The 19,569-nt window shown below is 45.5% G+C and overlaps 7 non-coding genes and 2 pseudogenes across 7 annotated transcripts; 8 read left to right on the top strand and 1 right to left on the bottom strand.

Moving 5' to 3' along the window:
• Positions 1-381: 381 nt before the first annotated feature.
• On the bottom strand, positions 382-455 carry TRNAN-AUU (transfer RNA asparagine (anticodon AUU)). Its single transcript has one exon. It is a non-coding gene; the product is annotated as a tRNA-Asn (tRNA).
• A 1,304-nt stretch (positions 456-1,759) lies between these two features.
• LOC135015065 (U1 spliceosomal RNA) lies at positions 1,760-1,922 on the top strand. Its single transcript, XR_010213415.1, has one exon. It is a non-coding gene; the product is annotated as a U1 spliceosomal RNA (small nuclear RNA).
• Positions 1,923-2,074: 152 nt separating this feature from the next.
• LOC135015363 (U1 spliceosomal RNA) lies at positions 2,075-2,216 on the top strand (annotated as a pseudogene).
• A 691-nt stretch (positions 2,217-2,907) lies between these two features.
• Positions 2,908-3,071, top strand: LOC135014948 (U1 spliceosomal RNA). The gene has a single exon (XR_010213297.1). It is a non-coding gene; the product is annotated as a U1 spliceosomal RNA (small nuclear RNA).
• Positions 3,072-3,223: 152 nt separating this feature from the next.
• Positions 3,224-3,365, top strand: LOC135015237 (U1 spliceosomal RNA; annotated as a pseudogene).
• A 692-nt stretch (positions 3,366-4,057) lies between these two features.
• On the top strand, positions 4,058-4,221 carry LOC135015011 (U1 spliceosomal RNA). The gene has a single exon (XR_010213361.1). It is a non-coding gene; the product is annotated as a U1 spliceosomal RNA (small nuclear RNA).
• A 152-nt stretch (positions 4,222-4,373) lies between these two features.
• On the top strand, positions 4,374-4,536 carry LOC135015262 (U1 spliceosomal RNA). Its single transcript, XR_010213596.1, has one exon. It is a non-coding gene; the product is annotated as a U1 spliceosomal RNA (small nuclear RNA).
• A 671-nt stretch (positions 4,537-5,207) lies between these two features.
• On the top strand, positions 5,208-5,371 carry LOC135015025 (U1 spliceosomal RNA). The gene has a single exon (XR_010213375.1). It is a non-coding gene; the product is annotated as a U1 spliceosomal RNA (small nuclear RNA).
• Positions 5,372-6,346: 975 nt separating this feature from the next.
• LOC135014982 (U1 spliceosomal RNA) lies at positions 6,347-6,510 on the top strand. The gene has a single exon (XR_010213331.1). It is a non-coding gene; the product is annotated as a U1 spliceosomal RNA (small nuclear RNA).
• The last annotated feature ends 13,059 nt before the right edge of the window (positions 6,511-19,569 follow it).

Consider the following 19,569-nt stretch of genomic DNA (forward strand, 5'->3'; position numbering starts at 1 on the left):
GAAATGAGGATGCATCTTTGATGCCTTTCCAATGAAGCAAGTTTATTTCAGTAATAGGTGAAAAACCATTCCTACAAAGGTGTTAATCAGAGACTTGGCTTTGTGGACACTTTTCAGAGAGCAAATTTGTTAGCATAAACATAAAATCAGAAAATGAAGAGCTGTTTAATCACTCAATTGGACTTTTCTGCCAGCATATTTTTTTTTCTCTGCAACCCACTGCTAAATTGTGCTTCCTAACTGTTTTTTTATAAAATCACTTAATCAAATCTAACTCTGATTACATCAGAGAAGGCCAGATACCCTACACCATAAGGGTTTTTTTTGAAATTTTGACTTGTCTACTTAAAGATCACCAAAATCTGATTACAAGGTCAATTACATCCCTGGGTGGGATTGAACCACCAACCTTTTGGTTAATAGCCAAACATGCTAACCGATTGCGCCACAGAGACACCTTGCAAAAGTCAATACTGACAAAGGCTAATAATCATTCATCTAGAACGTTTCCTAGAAAAACTTTAAAAAGTCAATAATCTGGATAATTTTTGTAAGAAACACATTGGTACTTTCCCATGATGAGTGAGTGCTTCAGGATTTCTTGCACTTACATGGGCTATTAACCAAAAGGTTGGTGGTTCAATCCCACCCAGGGATGTAATTGACCTTGTCATCAGATTTTGGTGATCTTTAAGTAGACAAGTCAAAATTTCAAACCCCCTCTTATGGTGTAGGGTACCTGGCCTTCTCTGACGTAATCAGAGTTAGATTTAATTAAGTGATTTTATAAAAAACAGCTAGGAAGCACAATTTAGCAGTGGGTTGCAGAGAAAAAAATAACATTTTAAACCTACCGGTAATTTTTTTTTCTCGTAGTCCGTAGAGGACGATGGGGACTCCGTAAGGACCATGGGGGATAGACGGGCTCCGCAGCAGACATGGGCACTTTAAGAAAGACTTTAGATCTGGGTGTGCACTGGCTCCTCCCTCTATGCCCCTCCTCCATACCTCAGTTAGAGAAACTGTGCCCAGAGGAGACGGACAGTACGAGGAAAGGATTTTTGTTAATCCAAGGTCAAGATTCATACCAGCCACACCAATCACACCGTATAACTTGTGATATACTACCCAGTTAACAGTATGAAAACAACATAGCATCAGTCCAAGACCGATGAAAACTAACATATAACCCTTATGTAAGCAATAACTATATACAAGTCTTGCAGAAGTAGACCGCACTTGGGACGGGCACCCAGCATCCTCTACGGACTACGAGAAAAAGATTTACCGGTAGGTTTAAAATCTTATTTTCTCTTACGTCCTAGAGGATGCTGGGGACTCCGTAAGGACCATGGGGATTATACCAAAGCTCCCAAACGGGCAGGAGAGTGCGGATGACTCTGCAGCACCGATTGAGCAAACAGGAGGTCCTCCTCAGCCAGGGTATCAAACTTATAGAACTTTGCAAAGGTGTTTGAACCAACTTTGACCCACTGCTTGGATGACATCACCATATGCAAATCCATCTGCGGCAGGCCTTCCCCCAGGAATGCTTGCACTAGTTGTTGCATTTGGTTTGTTGTTTGGGGGTGCTTCAGTATTAGGCAGCCTTCTGCCCTCCCATGTTCATCTGAAAATATGTGTTCTCCCTGCAGTTGTTGTCCCCAGATGAGAGTTCCCTTGTGCTGCCTCAGTTGAATCTCCTTTACTTGACAGAGATGTGCCTGAGCAGCGGCCCTCCCCAGCCCTATCCCAAATCATACTTATTTTGCATAGGAGATACCATGGTCATGAAGATTGTTCTCCCAGGGTTAGGTTCATTCATTGCATTCTGGGTATGCTGACCCCTGTGATTACCCAAATGTGGGAAACTCAACTGCATTATTTGTGGTAGTGGGGGACTGTGTTTGTGCTTTCCTCTGGTCAGCTCTGGTAAAAGTCAGATTTCTTTGTCTCAGATCTTCCTCTAGCCTTGTTCTTCTTTCGAGAGTTCCCTTGTGCTGCCTCAGTTGGATCTCCTTCACTTGACAGGGGGGTGCCCGAGCAGCGACCCTCCCCAGCTCTAGCCCAACTCCTACTTACCTGCCAGGTGAGATACTATGATCATGAAGATGCTTCTCCCAGGGCAAGGCTCACCCATTGCACTCTGGGTCTGCTGCCCCTGCGATTTCCCCAAATGTGGGAAACTTGACTGCATAATTTGTGTTTCCCCTGGTCGGCTCTCATATAATTCAGATCTCTTTGTCTCAGGTCGCTCTCCAGCCTAGTTTGCTGTCTGTTTCCACTACTTTTTCTTGAGCCCCTCCCTTCTATACCCTTGTGCACTATCCTGACTTCTCCCGTCTGCTTACTTTGTGCCTTCCAACGCACAATGCAAACTGCAGGTAGTGCTGCAGGGCCCACACCCTTTTACTTGCTTTACAGAGCAGCTCTGGAGCTGTTACAGTGCCCAGCTGCTGCAAGAAATCAGCTTGAATGCTCCAGGGGCTGGGGCATAGCCAACATGAGCCCCACACCGAAGGAGGGTGGAGGTGTTTAATGCGAACTAGGGGTCATCCAAGCGCCGCAAAAGGCCGCCATGCCCTGCACACCCCTTTATTCTTTTCATATGCAGACGAGGGTTGAAGCCAACTTTGACCCACTGCTTGGATGACATCACCATATGCAAATCCATCTGCTGCAGGCCTTCCCCCAGGAATGCTTGCACTAGTAGTTGCATTTGGTTTGTTGTTTGGGGGTGCTTCAGTTTTAGGCAGCCTTCTGCCCTCCCATGTTCATCTGAAAATATGTGTTCTCCCTGCAGTTGTTGTCCCCAGATGAGAGTTCCCTTGTGCTGCCTCAGTTGAATCTCTTTTACTTGACAGAGATGTGCCTGAGCAGCGGCCCTCCCCAGCCCTATCCCAAATCATACTTATTTTGCATAGGAGATACCATGGTCATGAAGATTGTTCTCCCAGGGTTAGGTTCATTCATTGCATTCTGGGTATGCTGACCCCTGTGATTTCCCCAAATGTGGGAAACTCAACTGCATTATTTGTGGTAGTGGGGGACTGTGTTTGTGCTTTCCTCTGGTCAGCTCTGGTAAAAGTCAGATTTCTTTGTCTCAGATCTTCCTCTAGCCTTGTTCTTCTTTCGAGAGTTCCCTTGTGCTGCCTCAGTTGGATCTCCTTCACTTGACAGGGGGGTGCCCGAGCAGCGACCCTCCCCAGCTCTAGCCCAACTCCTACTTACCTGCCAGGTGAGATACTATGATCATGAAGATGCTTCTCCCAGGGCAAGGCTCACCCATTGCACTCTGGGTGTGCTGCCCCTGCGATTTCCCCAAATGTGGGAAACTTGACTGCATAATTTGTGTTTCCCCTGGTCGGCTCTCATATAATTCAGATCTCTTTGTCTCAGGTCTCTCTCCAGCCTAGTTTGCTGTCTGTTTCCACTTCTTTTTTCTTGAGCCCCTCCCTTCTATACCCTTGTGCACTATCCTGACTTCTCCCGTCTGCTTACTTTGTGCCTTCCAACGCACAATGCAAACTACAGGTAGTGCTGCAGGGCCCACACCCTTTTACTTGCTTTACAGAGCAGCTCTGGAGCTGTTACAGTGCCCAGCTGCTGCAAGAAATCAGCTTGAATGCTTCAGGGGCTGGGGCATAGCCAACATGAGCCCCACACCGAAGGAGGGTGGAGGTGTTTAATGCGAACTAGGGGTCATCCAAGCGCCGCAAAAGGCCGCCATGCCCTGCACACCCCTTTATTCTTTTCATATGCAGATGAGGGTTCCAGCCAACTTTGGCCCACTGCTTGGATGACATCACCATATTCAAATCCATCTGCTGCAGGCCTTCCCCCAGGAATGCTTGCACTAGTTGTTGCATTTGGTTTGTTGTTTGGGGGTGCTTCAGTATTAGGCAGCCTTCTGCCCTCCCATGTTCATCTGAAAATATGTGTTCTCCCGGCAGTTGTTGTCCCCAGATGAGAGTTCCTTTGTGCTGCCTCAGTTGAATCTCCTTTACTTGACAGAGATGTGCCTGAGCAGCGGCCCTCCCCAGCCCTATCCCAAATCATACTTATTTTGCATAGGAGATACCATGGTCATAAAGATTGTTCTCCCAGGGTGAGGTTCATTCATTGCATTCTGGGTATGCTGACCCCTGTGATTTCCCCAAATGTGGGAAACTCAACTGCATTATTTGTGGTAGTGGGGGACTGTGTTTGTGTTTTCCTCTGGTCAGCTCTGGTAAAAGTCAGATTTCTTTGTCTCAGATCTTCCTCTAGCCTTGTTCTTCTTTCGAGAGTTCCATTGTGCTGCCTCAGTTTGATCTCCTTCACTTGACAGGGGGGTACCCGAGCAGCGACCCTCCCCAGCTCTAGCCCAACTCCTACATACCTGCCAGGTGAGATACTATGATCATGAAGGTGCTTCTCCCAGGGCAAGGCTCACCCATTGCACTCTGGGTGTGCTGCTCCTGCGATTTCCCCAAATGTGGGAAACTTGACTGCATAATTTGTGTTTCCCCTGGTCGGCTCTCGTATAATTCAGATCTCTTTGTCTCAGGTCTCTCTCCAGCCTAGTTTGCTGTCTGTTTCCACTTCTCTTTTCTTGAGCCGCTGCCTTCTATGCCCTTGTGCACTCTCCTGACTTCTCCGGTCTGCTAACTTTGTGCCTTCCAACGCACAATGCAAACTACAGGTAGTGCTGCAGGGCCCACACCCTTTTACTTGCCTTTCAGAGCAGCTCTGGAGCTGTTACAGTGCCCAGCTGCTGCAAGAAATCAGCTTGAATGCTTCAGGGGCTGGGGCATAGCCAACATGAGCCCCACACCGACGGAGGGTGGAGGTGTTTAATGCAAACTAAGGGTCATCCAAGCGCCGCAAAAGGCCGCCATGCCCTGCATACCCCTTTTCTCTTTTCATATGCAGATGAGGGTTCCAGCCAACTTTGGCCCACTGCTTGGATGACATCACCGTATGCAAATCCGTCTTCTGCAGACCTTTTCCCAGGAATGCTTGTACTAGTAGTTGCATTTGGTTTGTTGTTTGGGGGTGCTTCAGTATTAGGCAGCCTTCTGCTCTCCCATGTTCATCTGAAAATATGTGTTCTCCCTGCAGTTGTTGTCCCCAGATGAGAGTTCCCTTGTGCTGCCTCAGTTGAATCTCCTTTACTTGACAGAGATGTGCCTGAGCAGCGGCCCTCCCCAGCCCTATCCCAAATCATACTTATTTTGCATAGGAGATACCATTGTCATGAAGATTGTTCTCCCAGGGTGAGGTTCATTCATTGCATTCTGGGTATGCTGACCCCTGTGATTTCCCCAAATGTGGGAAACTCGACTGCATTATTTGTGGTAGTGGGGGACTGTGTTTGTGCTTTCCTCTGGTCAGCTCTGGTAAAAGTCAGATTTCTTAGTCTCAGATCTACCTCTAGCCTTGTTCTTTTTTTGAGAGTTTCCTTGTGCTGCCTCAGTTGGATCTCCTTCACTTGACAGGGGGGTGCCCGAACAGCGACCCTCCCCAGCTCTAGCCCAACTCCTACTTACCTGCCAGGTGAGATACTATGATCAGGAAGGTGCTTCTCCCAGGGCAATGCACTCTGGGTGTGCTGCTCCTACGTGTTCCCCAAATGTGGGACACTTGATTACATAATTTGTGTTTCCTCTGGTCGGCTCTCGTATAATTCAGATCTCTTTGTCTCAGGTCTCTCTCCAGCCTAGTTTGCTGTCTGTTTCCACTTCTCTTTTCTTGAGCCGCTCCCTTCTATGCCCTTGTGCACTATCCTGACTTCTCCCGTCTGCTTTCTTTGTGCCTTCCAACGCACAATGCAAACTACAGGTAGTGCTGCAGGGCCCACACCCTTTTACTTGCTTTACAGAGCAGCTCTGGAGCTGTTACAGTGCCCAGCTGCTGCAAGAAATCAGCTTGAATGCTTCAGGGGCTGGGGCATAGCCAACATGAGCCCCACACCGAAGGAAGGTGGAGGTGTTTAATGCGAACTAGGGGTCATCCAAGCGCCGCAAAAGGCCGCCATGCCCTGCACACCCCTTTTTTATTTTCATATGCAGATGAGGGTTGAAGCCAACTTTGACCCACTGCTTGGATGACATCACCATATGCAAATCCATCTGCTGCAGGCCTTCCCCCAGGAATGCTTGCACTAGTAGTTGCATTTGGTTTGTTGTTTGGGGGTGCTTCAGTATTAGGCAGCCTTCTGCCCTCCCATGTTCATCTGAAAATATGTGTTCTCCCTGCAGTTGTTGTCCCCAGATGAGAGTTCCCTTGTGTTGCCTCAGTTGAATCTCCTTTACTTGACAGAGATGTGCCTGAGCAGCGGCCCTCCCCAGCCCTATCCCAAATCATACTTATTTTGCATAGGCGATACCATGGTCATGAAGATTGTTCTCCCAGGGTGAGGTTCATTCATTGCACTCTGGGTATGCTGACCCCTGTGATTTCCCCAAATGTGGGAAACTCGACTGCATTATTTGTGGTAGTGGGGGACTGTGTTTGTGCTTTCCTCTGGTCAGCTCTGGTAAAAGTCAGATTTCTTTGTCTCAGATCTTCCTCTAGCCTTGTTCTTCTTTCGAGAGTTCCCTTGTGCTGCCTCAGTTGGATCTCCTTCACTTGACAGGGGGTGCCCGAGTAGCAATCCTCCACAGCTCTAGCCCAACTCCTACTTACCTGCCAGGTGAGATACTATGATCTTCACTGTTAGGGCAATCAGGATGTGGAATTCCCTGCCAGGGAAGGTGGTAATGGCGGACTCTGTAATTGGATTTAAAAAAGGAATGGATACATTTCTGAATGAAAAAGCTATCCAAGGTTATAATACTTAAAATATCAACATGGTTAATCCGGGGGTAACATGAGTTATAGTAGCTAACTAGTCATAAAACATTATTCAGCAAGTATGTAGAATCATCACAACTTAAAACAGGTTGAACACGATGGGCAATTTGCCTCTATTCAACCTCAAAAACTATGTTACTATATGTTACTATATTACTATGTTACTGTAGTATACAGAACACCACAATGTAATGAGCAGTGATAGTGAGCACTGATGAGGATACTAGAACTGACACTGAGCAGCAAGATGCAGCACTGGACTATTAGTAATGTACTGTAGTATGCTGAGCACCACAATGCAGCACAAGACAATGAGCAGTGATACTGAGCACTGATGAGGATACTACTGAGAACTGACACTGAGCAGGAGAGACACACTACTAGTATTACTGAGCAGCAATAAGTAACCACTGATACTGAGCACTGATATTGAGATTTCCACTGAGAGAACATAGCCACGTCCTCTCCGCTCTCTCTTCAATGCACGAGTAAAAATGGCGGCAACGCGCAGCTCTTTATATGGAATCCGAATCTCGCGAGAATCCGACAGCGGGATGATGACATTTTCCCTTGTTCAGGTTTTCCGAGTCAGGCGGGAACAACCGAGCCTGCCTCGGACCAGTGTAAACCACGTGGAGTTCGTCGGGAATTCGGTTCTCGGAGAACCGAACCCGCTCCTCTCTACCTTATACCCATCAATTTTTTTATTTTCAATCTAAGCCCCTGCAGTTTTCTGTAAGCATCTGCTTCGCTATGATGATCAACAAGTCACAAGGGCAAACACTCAGGGCTTGAGGCGTAGATCTTAGGACCAGCTGCTACAAGCATGGCAGAGGTGTCACTATCACTGGTGACACCCAGAGAGGTGGCGAGGGAGATTGTAATGCAGTGCGCGCAGATAAGCAGTGCAATGGTAAAAAGGAGGCATGGTTTCATAGGTAGGGGCGTGGCCTGGTGGCCTGAATCTACATTTTGTTGCTCCGGGTGTCCCGGGGGTTGGGGGCTGCACCCGGGGACTAGTGTGTGTGCGGTGCTGGCTCCTGCACAGTGACAGGGCATGGCCACCCAGCATGACGCCTCCATTCTTGACCATGCTGTAATTGCAGTCGCACTGCAGTTCAGCGTGATCATAAAAAATGGTGTAGCCTCCTGCTGGTGCAGACTGTATGTGCGCGCAGGAAGCCGCCACCATTTTTGTGATCACAGCGGCTGAATGTGATGTCATACAGCCGCTGTGACCACGCCCCCTGTGTCTCCTCCGCTGCAGACCCCATTTTGAAGCCTTGCCCCCGCACCGCTCCATCCCTGACTTGGAAATGGAGTGTTGTTGACCCCCCTCCCCCCCCCCCGCCCCGATTGACAGGCAGAGGCGATCGCATTCTCTGCGGGGTGCCGCAGAAAATGCAGGCACATGCGTATGCTCTTAGCAATTTTTGCAGTTGGATCGCTTATTGTGATTGCAATCCAACCTGAATCAGGCCCTATTACCTATCACAATGCGCTGCGGGCAGTACAAAATTGGGATAATATAGGAGTAAAACTCCCAGACCTGTGCTCCTTAACTGTACCTGGTGGCTAGAGGAGCGGCTGCCCAGTAATCAGTGTCCACGCCAGTGCGCACACGGTCCACCCCCTACGGCCACGCTCCCCTTCATAAGCGGCCTCGTGATCCGGAAGGGCGGTGTGTGTGTGACTGACCTTAGGAAGAAACTGGAGCCTCCGCTGCAGTGACCCAGCAACCAGGGCACGGGAGTATACAGCGCCGCTGGGAGTGATGAAGCTGCAGTAAAGATGTCTATTAGACCTAGCCTGCTGCAGCCCTTGTAGATTCTCATAAAACAAGTTCTTCTTTTCTTGTCAAAATTAATAGCTAAGATTAGGCTGCCTGAGGCAGGCCCCTGTTAAGTGGCCTGCTACTGAAGGCACCAACTACAAACTGAGCTCCCTGTTCATGGAAGCGGGGTTATAGAGGAGGATGCGCTGAGCATCTTGGGAACAGTCAAAAGCTTTGAGCCGGTTGGTGCCTCAGATCAAGATCCTACTCTACACCCCAATGTGAATCCTTGTGGAGTCCAGTGTACCCCACAGAAGAAATTAATGTGTCACACCCATTGGCAGCAACCTTAGAATAGCTGCTGACGGGCACAATTGAGAAAGGAAGGGGGGGGGGGGGGGACATTTGAATCCAGCACATAGATGCAATTCAAATATGTAATTTGTACCTTCCTATTTTAAAATATAATGGATGAACCTCACCCTGTGAGAACAATCTTCATGATCAAGAGATCTCATATGCAAAATAAGTATGAGTTGGGATAGGGCTGGGGAGGGTGGCTGCTCGGGCAGCCCCTCCCCCGTCAAGTTAAGGAGATTCAACTGAGGACGCACAAGGGAACTCTCGTCTGGGGACAACAACTGCAGGGAGACCACATCTGTTCAGATGAACATGGGAGGGTGGAAGGCTGCCTAATATTGAAGCACCATCAAATATCAAACCATATGCAACAACTAGTACAAGCATTCCAGGGGGAAGGTCTGCAGAAGACGGATTTGCATACGGTGATGTCATCCAAGCAGTGGGCCAAAGTTGGCTGGAACCCTCATCTGCATATGAAAAGAGAAAAGGGGCATGCAGGGCATGGCGGCCTTTTGCGGTGCTTGGATGACCCCTAGTTCGCATTAAACACCCCCACCCTCCTTTGGTGTGGGGCTCATGTTGGCCATGCCCCATCCCCTGAAGCATTCAAGCTGATTTCTTGCAGCAGCTGGGCACTGTAACAGCTCCAGAGCTGTTCTGTAAGGCAAGTAAAAGGGTGTGGGCCCTGCAGCACCACTGTCATGCCTTCAGCATTTGCTTTGTGTAGATCTGATTACTTTTACTACAGAAAGTTGTATTATTGCCCCATCTAGTGGTCAGTCCCATCAATTAATTTGACCCTCATAGCCTCTTGTAGCCAGTCTTGCAATGCATTCTGGGATGAAGAAGCTGGGATCAGCCTTTCTACTTCCCTCATGGTCCCAGACAGTCATGCTTTACATGGGTCCAACTCTCATATAGCATTCGATGGTGAGTTTGTATATTAAATGTCTCATCTCAACCTGTTTAGCCAGTGAGTAATGTTAGCTGCACTGTAGTTTATACTTGCACATGTAATCACATGTTTGCACAGCCTATGTTATATGTACTTGTGTATATCCATTTTGCTTTTCACATGCATATCATAATTGCATATTCTTGTTTCATTAACAGTTTTACCTCATTATCACATATCATCATATCGTATTGTACATCAAATCAACGCATCATATCTGTGATCCCTTTACTGAATAATAAAACACCGTTCTACAAACACCTCTTCTGAACAGATTATTGAAAAGTAAAGGTGGTTATACTGTAGGCTTCAAATTTGCCAGAAAGGGCTTAGTGAGAGGCTGAACAGTAAAACATCGAATGCTACAAGCAGATGGACTCTCTTACACTGACTCCGTCAGTAAATCATTGCCTGTCAGCAGTGGGGACATATACTGACTTACAGAGCCGTTACACTGCCAGCCACAGCTATCTGCATATGACAGCCACACAGTTTCTATACAGTCTACCAACTATGGCAGCTCAGCAATAGGAGTACCGCCATTTGACTACACAGAAACCTGTACAAGTCAGTGCAGCCACGCTTATAAGGCAACACAACAGTCTCTTCACAGTCAAGCAGCTTCATAACAGTTCAAATATACTGACTCCTCAGAGATCTGCGACCAGTCTGAACAGTTACTTGCAGACAGCATTACAGCAGTCTCTACACAATCAAACATCTCTACCAGATCACCATGTCACAGAAAACGATATCCTCATACAAAACAAGGTCCCAAGTCTCTGGTTCCTCCAAATCCTTGTCTGTCAGTAATGCAGCCATCATGGCACGTGCAAAAGCGGAAGCCGCAAAAGTAAGGGCTAACTTTGCCGAGCAGGAGATGCAATTAAAAATCGAGAGCAAACGCTTAGAAGCATTCGGCGAGAAGCTCGCTGCAGAGAAGGAGGCAGCGGCTGCCATAGCTGAAGCAGAAATCTTGGAGACTGCAGAACTCCCTGATATAAGAAGAACCAATGTACTTGACACAGAGAATGGATCTCAGGATTCACTGCAACGCACATCAGAATACGTACGTCAAGTCTCAAAAAGGAGTAGCAACCCTCCATCTTTACAAGGTACGCATTCAGACCTCATGCAAACAAATCAAGTACACTCTACAGCGCCACCACCAGTGGACAACAGACCACACATTTGCAAGCAAGAGAATCCTAGACACTGTGAACCTATGAGGGACAACTCTTCCCCACCTCAGATGTCTGAATCTGCAAACTCCAAGAAAGACACAGCCTACTTCACACAGAAGCGGTGTGATACCAACCGTCGGGAACCAGACAACACTAACAGGTATGACTACACACCATATACCTACCGTGTTAATGTACCGACATCTCCAAGAGCCAATCAGGACACATTAGACTTTGCTAAATTTCTCACCCGCCGTGAATTAGTCACGATTAGTATTTCAAAGTTCAATGATCGCCCTGAGAACTTCAGAGCCTGGCAGTCCTCTTTTCAAAATGCTATCAGAGGAATAGACCTTTCACATAGTGAAGAGATAGACCTCTTAATTAAATGGCTTGGGAATGAATCTGCAGAACATGCTAGAAGGATAAGAGTGATTAACATTAACCACCCTGAGAATGGACTTAGGATGATCTGGGATAGACTTAATGAGTGCTATGGCTCACCAGAGATAATAGAGAGTGCTCTGTTCAAAAGAATAGACGATTTCCCCAGGTTACCCAACAAAGGCTATCAGAGACTCAGAGAACTAAGTGACTTACTAAAAGAACTTCAAGTAGCTAAATGTGAGGGAGATTTACCAGGACTTGCCTTCCTTGACACAGCCAGAGGCGTTAACCCTATAGTGCAGAAACTACCGTATAATCTGCAGGAACAATGGATCAACCATGGCTCCAAATATAAGCGGCAGAACAAAGTGCAATTTCCACCATTCTCAGTTTTCGTGGACTTTGTACACCAGCAAGCTATGACCAGGAATGATCCTAGTTTTGCCTTTACCTTGACAAATACTGCACCTATGGTACCTAACCCCCGCAAAACATCAGTTGCAGTTCACAAGACTAATGTGCATTATTCAGATTCTTTCCGCAGGTCTACCAGCTTTAATCGCCAAGAGACCACAGACAAAGATCCAGCCAAGCAATGTCCTCTGCATCACAAACCGCATCCTCTCCTGAAATGCAGAACCTTCAGAGAAAAGTCCCTGGAGAACCGCAAAGCCTTCTTAAAGGAGAATAGGATCTGCTACAAGTGCTGTTCCTCCACATCACACCTCGCCAAGGACTGCAAGGTTAGTGCTAACTGCACAGAATGCCACAGCACAGACCACAATACCGCTCTACACCCTGGTCCTCCCCCATGGGCTTTGCAACACAGTTATACCGATACAGAGCATGGCGGGGAGCACAGTGTAGAACAAAAAGACACTGTTGCAGTCACACCAGAAATAACTTCACAATGTACCGAAGTCTGCAAAGATGCCATTAGCGGTAGATCCTGCTCCAAAATATGTTTAGTCAAAGTTTACCCCAAAGGCCATCCAGACAAAGCCGTTAAACTTTATGCAATCCTAGATGACCAAAGTAACAGGTCTCTAGCCAGATCAATCTTCTTTGAGACCTTTAATGTTAAAGGACCCAGCACTCCTTACTCCTTAAGATCCTGCGCAGGGAGTTTTGAGACAACAGGAAGGAGAGCAACTGGCTATCAAATTGAGTCCTTGGATGGGAAGACATGTCTCTCTTTACCAACTATCACAGAGTGTGACGAGATTCCAGACAATAGGAGTGAGATTCCTACACCAGATGTAGCTAAACACCATACACATTTGAAACGCATAGCACATCTGATACCAGAACTGGATCCACATGCCCAAATAAATCTACTCATTGGGAGGGATATCCTACAAGTCCACAAAGCCAGAAGTCAGATTAATGGTCCACATAACGCACCTTACGCTCAAAGACTGGATCTGGGATGGGTAATAATAGGAGAAGTATGTCTTGGAGATGTGCATAAACCAGATTCTGTCAACAGCATGCTTACCTGTACTTTAGAAAATGGACGCCCTTCTCTATTCCAGCCATGTCATAACCATTTCCTCATAAAGGAATTACCACACTGTACCTTCATAGACTCAACTAGTGACAACCATATCTGTGACAACTATCAAGATCATCTGGGACACGCAGTCTTCCAGAGAACAAAGAAGGATGACCAGGTGGCAATGTCCATAGAGGACAAACTATTCTTGGAAATAATGGAGAAAGGACTAGTCAAGGATGATGCCAACAGCTGGGTTGCTCCTCTACCCTTTAGAACACCCAGACAACGCCTTCCTAATGACAGAGAACAAGTACTCAAACGCTTCTCTTCACTTAAACACAACTTTCACAGGAAACCAGAGATGAAAGATAATTTCTTCTCCTTTATGGCTAAAATATTTGAGAATGGTCACGCCGAGATAGCTCCCATTCTTAAAGACACAGAAGAATGCTGGTACCTGCCAATGTTCGGAGTATATCACCCGAAGAAACCAGGTCAGATAAGAGTGGTGTTCGATTCCAGTGCCCAGTTTGAAGGTGTTTCTTTAAATGACGTACTCCTGACAGGACCAGACCTTAACAACAAACTCCTAGGAGTACTCATCCGTTTCCGAAAAGACTCTATTGCCTTCACAGCTGACATTCAACAAATGTTTCATTGCTTTCTTGTGAGAGAAAAAGACAGGAATTTCCTAAGATTCTTCTGGTTCAGAGACAATGACCCCTCAAAAGACATCACGGAGTATCGCATGAAGGTACACATCTTTGGTAACAGCCCTTCACCTGCAGTTGCCATCTATGGACTCAGACGTTCAGCTCAAGAGGGTGAGCTAGAGTATGGTTCTGATGTTAGACAACTTGTAGATAAAGACTTCTACGTGGATGACTGCCTAAAATCTATGCCAACAGCCGAGACAGCAATCAGCCTCCTCAAAAGAGCTCAGGAAATGCTTGCTTGTTCAAACCTGAGGCTTCACAAAATAGCTTCCAACAGCAAAGTAGTGATGGAAGCCTTCCCTTCCCAAGATCATACCAGCGATTTAAGAGACTTGGATTTAGGAACCGATTCCCCACCAGCTCAACGTAGCCTTGGACTCTTGTGGGACTTAAAATCTGACACCTTTACCTTCCAAGTAAACAGCGAAGAAAGACCCTTCACTCGCAGAGGTGTTCTCTCTACTCTAAACAGCTTGTACGACCCCTTAGGATTTGCAGCTCCTGTCACTATCCAAGGTAAAGCTTTGCTCAGAGACCTAACCTTTGAGTCAATTGACTGGGATGCCCCACTGCCTCCCCAGAAAAGAAACTTGTGGCAAGAGTGGAAAGATTCTCTATCTACCTTAACCAACCTCCGCATTACACGTCCATATGCCCCCGTGCCTTCTACAGCAGTACAAAACCAGAGACTATGTGTATTCTCTGATGCCTCAACCCAAGCAATTGCTGCAGTTGCATATCTTAAGACCATGGACATCAAGGGACAATGTCATATTGGATTTGTCATGGGCAAAGCAAAGTTAGCTCCACGTCCAGAACACACAGTGCCCAGACTTGAACTTTGTGCTGCAGTACTAGCTGTAGAATTAGCTGAGCTCATTTCATCTGAGTTACCAATTGGACTCTCTGAAGCAGATTTCTACACAGACAGTAAGGTAGTATTAGGCTACATATGCAACGAGACCAGACGGTTCCATGTTTATGTCAGCAATCGTGTGCTAAGAATCAGAAGATCCACCAATCCAAAACAGTGGCACTATGTATCTACTGCTCACAATCCAGCAGATCACGCTACAAGAGCTGTCCCAGCCAGTATCCTCAAAGACACTACATGGCTCAGAGGACCTGAATTCCTGTACAAGGCAGATTCGAACAATCCTGAAAGTAGCATATTCAAGCTAGTAGACGCAGACTCAGATGTTGAAATTCGTCCACAAATAACTACAATCCATACCGTAACTTCAGATTGTCAACTTCAGCCTCACAGATTCCAAAGATTTTCAACTTGGAAATCACTTGTCAGAGCCATTACCTGCTTAACTCACATAGTCCATTCATTTAAACGCAACGCATCTGTAAGTGTGAATGGATGTAAAGGTTGGCACCACTGTCAAAATGTTTACGCACCAGAAGAAACACAACGATCCAAGAACCTTATCATCCGTGTTGTGCAGCACCAAATCTTTTCCGGAGAGATCAACTGCATTAACAGTGGAAATCCTATTCCCAAAGACAGCACCTTAAAAAAGCTAGACCCTTTTCTTGATGAAAATCATTTATTGAGAGTAGGAGGCCGTCTTCAAGAAGCAAACTTGGAGACAAATGAGAAAAATCCTTTAATCATTCCTGGGAGTCACCACATAGCTTCTTTAATTGTGCAACACTATCACAACGAAGTCAAACACCAAGGACGATTGTTTACCGAAGGAGCTCTACGATCAGCTGGGTTCTGGATTATTGGAGCGAAAAGGTGTGTAAGCAGCACAATCTTCAAATGTATCATTTGCCGTAGACTTCGTGGTACTTCCCAAACTCAGAAGATGGCTAATCTTCCAACAGACAGACTTAGTACAGACCCTCCTTTCTCCAATGTTGGTCTTGATGTATTTGGTCCATGGACTGTCATCACACGACATACTAGAGGTGCGAATGCGAACAGCAAGCGCTGGGCGGTTGTATTCACTTGTATGAGCATCAGAGCTGTTCACATCGAAGTTATAGAATCAATGGACACTTCAAGCTTCATCAATGCCTTTAGACGCTTCATTGCTATCCGTGGCCCAGTAAAACACATCCGGTCCGACAGAGGTACCAACTTAATTGGAGCAGCCAAAGAATTACAAATTAATTCGAACATTGACACTAAAAGCATAGAGAGATATCTCAGTGAGCAAGGTTGTACATGGACCTTCAACCCGCCTCATTCTTCTCATATGGGAGGTGCCTGGGAAAGGATGATCGGCATGATACGCAGAATCCTTGATTCCATATTCTTGCAAGTGGGAACTGCAAGACTTACTCACGAGAGCTTAACAACCTTCATGGCTGAAGTCTCAGCTATTGTCAACGGAAGACCATTGACTTCAGTGTCTAATGACCCAGAAGACCCACTTCTACTTACTCCGGCCACTCTTCTTACACAGAAGACCAGGATTACCTATGCTCCTCCTGGAGAATTCAATACCAAAGACCTGTTCAAACGTCAATGGAGACAAGTTCAAAGCCTTGCAAACACCCTTTGGGACAGATGGAAAAGACAATACCTTTCTACCCTGCAGTCAAGGAGCAAGTGGCAAGTTGCCAAACCCAACTTAAAACCAGGTGACATTGTGCTCGTCAGAGATTGCCAGTCACAACGCAACGAATGGCCTTTAAGTCTTGTCACCAAGACGTTCCCAAGCAAGGATGGGAAGGTTCGTAAGGTTGAGGTCAAGATCTGTAAGCGAGGAGAGACTAAGTTGTTCCTCAGACCAGTGACTGAACTATTCTTATTGTTATCTGTTTAGAGTTTAAAATATGGTACCAGTGATACCAGACGGGGAGTGTCATGCCTTCAGCATTTGCTTTGTGTAGATCTGATTACTTTTACTACAGAAAGTTGTATTATTGCCCCATCTAGTGGTCAGTCCCATCAATTAATTTGACCCTCATAGCCTCTTGTAGCCAGTCTTGCAATGCATTCTGGGATGAAGAAGCTGGGATCAGCCTTTCTACTTCCCTCATGGTCCCAGACAGTCATGCTTTACATGGGTCCAACTCTCATATAGCATTCGATGGTGAGTTTGTATATTAAATGTCTCATCTCAACCTGTTTAGCCAGTGAGTAATGTTAGCTGCACTGTAGTTTATACTCGCACATGTAATCACATGTTTGCACAGCCTATGTTATATGTACTTGTGTATATCCATTTTGCTTTTCACATGCATATCATAATTGCATATTCTTGTTTCATTAACAGTTTTACCTCATTATCACATATCATCATATCGTATTGTACATCAAATCAACGCATCATATCTGTGATCCCTTTACTGAATAATAAAACACCGTTCTACAAACACCTCTTCTGAACAGATTATTGAAAAGTAAAGGTGGTTATACTGTAGGCTTCAAATTTGCCAGAAAGGGCTTAGTGAGAGGCTGAACAACCACCTGTAGTTCGCATTGTGCGTTGGAAGGCACAAAGTAAGCAGACGGGAGGAGAAGTCAGGATAGTGCGCAAGGGCATCCTTTTCTCTTAGTCCGTAGAGGATGCTGGGGTCACATTAAGAACCATAAGGATAGACGGGATCCGCAAGAGACATGGGCACTTTAAGACTTTCAAAGGGTGTGAACTGGCTCCTCCCTCTATGCCCCTCCTCCAGACTCCAGTTATAGGAACTGTGCCCAGGGAGACGGACATTTCGAGGAAAGGATTTATTGTTAAACTAAGGTGAGCATCTTACCAGCTCACACCTTAAGCATGCCGCAGAACGTGGCATTCAACAGAACACAAGCCAACGGCATGAACAATTGCAGCAAAAAGCTGACAAGAACCATAACACAACATGTGTATAACCACAAGTAATAACTGCAGACACAGTATGGACTGGGACGGGTGCCCAGCATCCTCTACGGACTAAGAGAAAAGGATTTACCGGTAGGTATTAAAATCCTATTTTCTCATACGACCTAGAGGATGCTGGGGTCACATTAAGAACCATGGGGTTATACCAAAGCTCTTGAACGGGTGGGAGAGTGCGTACGACTCTGCAGCACCGAATGACCCAACTTGAGGTTATCATCAGCCAAGGTATCAAACTTATAAAACTTAGCAAAAGTGTTTACTAAATAGCTGCTCGGCAAAGTTGCAATGCCGAGACTCCCCGACCAGCTGCCCAGGATGAACCCACCTTTCTAGTAGAATGGGTCTTCACCTAATTCAGTAACGGCAATCCTGCCGTGGAATGAGCATGCTGAATCTTACCACAGATCCAGCGCATAATGGTCTACATGGAAGCAGGACACCCAATCCTGTTGGGAGCATACAGGACAAACAGAGCCTCTGTTTTCCTAATCTGAACTGTTCTGGTGACATAAATTTTCAAAGTTCTGACCACAGCCAGAGACTTTGACTCAACGAAGGTGTCAGTGGCCAAAGGCACCATGTGGAAAGATGAACCACCTTCGGCAGAAATTGTTGACGTGTCCTCAATTCTGCTCTATCTTCATGAAAGATCAAAGATCAAAAGCTCTTGTGATACTGCATGGTTTGTACTGTTTTCCATGTGCTCCCAGATCTTTCAAGCAAGTAGCATGGTCAAGAAAGTTCTGTTTGAAAAGTAACAACATTTACTGTCATTGTTATAGAATTTGGGAGAAAAAACAAGAAGAAATCTGCACTGTTGACGCACTGGACAGAATGAATGAATCATAAAATATAACCTTTATTAAGTATGTATTAAAATTGGATAAATATTAATATTATTATCCCAAACTGCAGTGAAACATAAAGGTTAAAATCACAGAACTAACATACATGTGCATAAGAAGAATAAAGAGATGTGAAAAAAAGGTTTAAAAAGTGTGTCCGTGTGTGATTATTTTTGAAGGCACAACCCTGGCGGGGTTGTTTATATAGATATATATGTTGGTAATAATCACTTTCTAGCGTAATGTTATTAAATAGCTGTTAGTATCTATGTCGTCAGGTACCACTGGGTCATATCCTATATACTCCCTTCACTCAATAGGGGTTACCTCCCGGGAAGCCATCCCCATTGGCGAATTTGTGGGGGTGATTGAGTATAACCGGTAAGCTAACCTCCAATTTGTGGGGTGCTTAGGTAGATGGGGATCACTTATTTCTCTGTGTCCCCTAAGACTATATTCCTAAATTCAATACCATAGGGGGATAGCTTTCTATATCGGATAAGGAATCACTTGATAGGGAAATCTCTATGCATCATGGAAAGATCATATTTATTAATATCCAAACTAAAAAAAATGATGAATAGCTTTAATTTAGCTGTTTAGATATAGTTAATTGGCGAGATATACCAACAGGTGCGGTTGCCTTAAGGAATATGGCAATTCCAATATAAATAGCAGCCCTCCTTCATATAATCAGCCAGATCTTATTAAATCTGGTCCAGATATAGCCGTTCAGATATACTTAATTGACAACATATATCAATCGGTGGGGTTGCCTTAAGGAATATAGCAATTCCAATTCTCATATAAATAGCAACCTTCCTTCATATATTCAGCCAGATCTTATTTAATCTGATCTAGGCGTAGGCAATAATGCTTTCCTTAGAGGTATAGCCACCTCAATTCTTATTAGGAAGCAAAGTGTCTGTCATAATGGTTTATCCAATTCATCTAAGAAATAATATATTCCATGTGTCAGAGATTCATTACTCTCTATTTACACTGTTAAAGAGTTAATTCTTATTATGTTACAGTGTAATGAAATTATCATATAGGGAGATGTGGCAATTCCATGTGCTATATATATAATAACCCTTAGTGGTCCAGATTCCACAATGAGGAATTTTCTTATAAACCGCTGAAACACACAGCTGTTTGACTG

The sequence above is a fragment of the Pseudophryne corroboree genome, unplaced genomic scaffold, assembly GCF_028390025.1.
Source record: "Pseudophryne corroboree isolate aPseCor3 unplaced genomic scaffold, aPseCor3.hap2 scaffold_294, whole genome shotgun sequence".
Lineage (NCBI taxonomy): Eukaryota > Metazoa > Chordata > Amphibia > Anura > Myobatrachidae > Pseudophryne > Pseudophryne corroboree.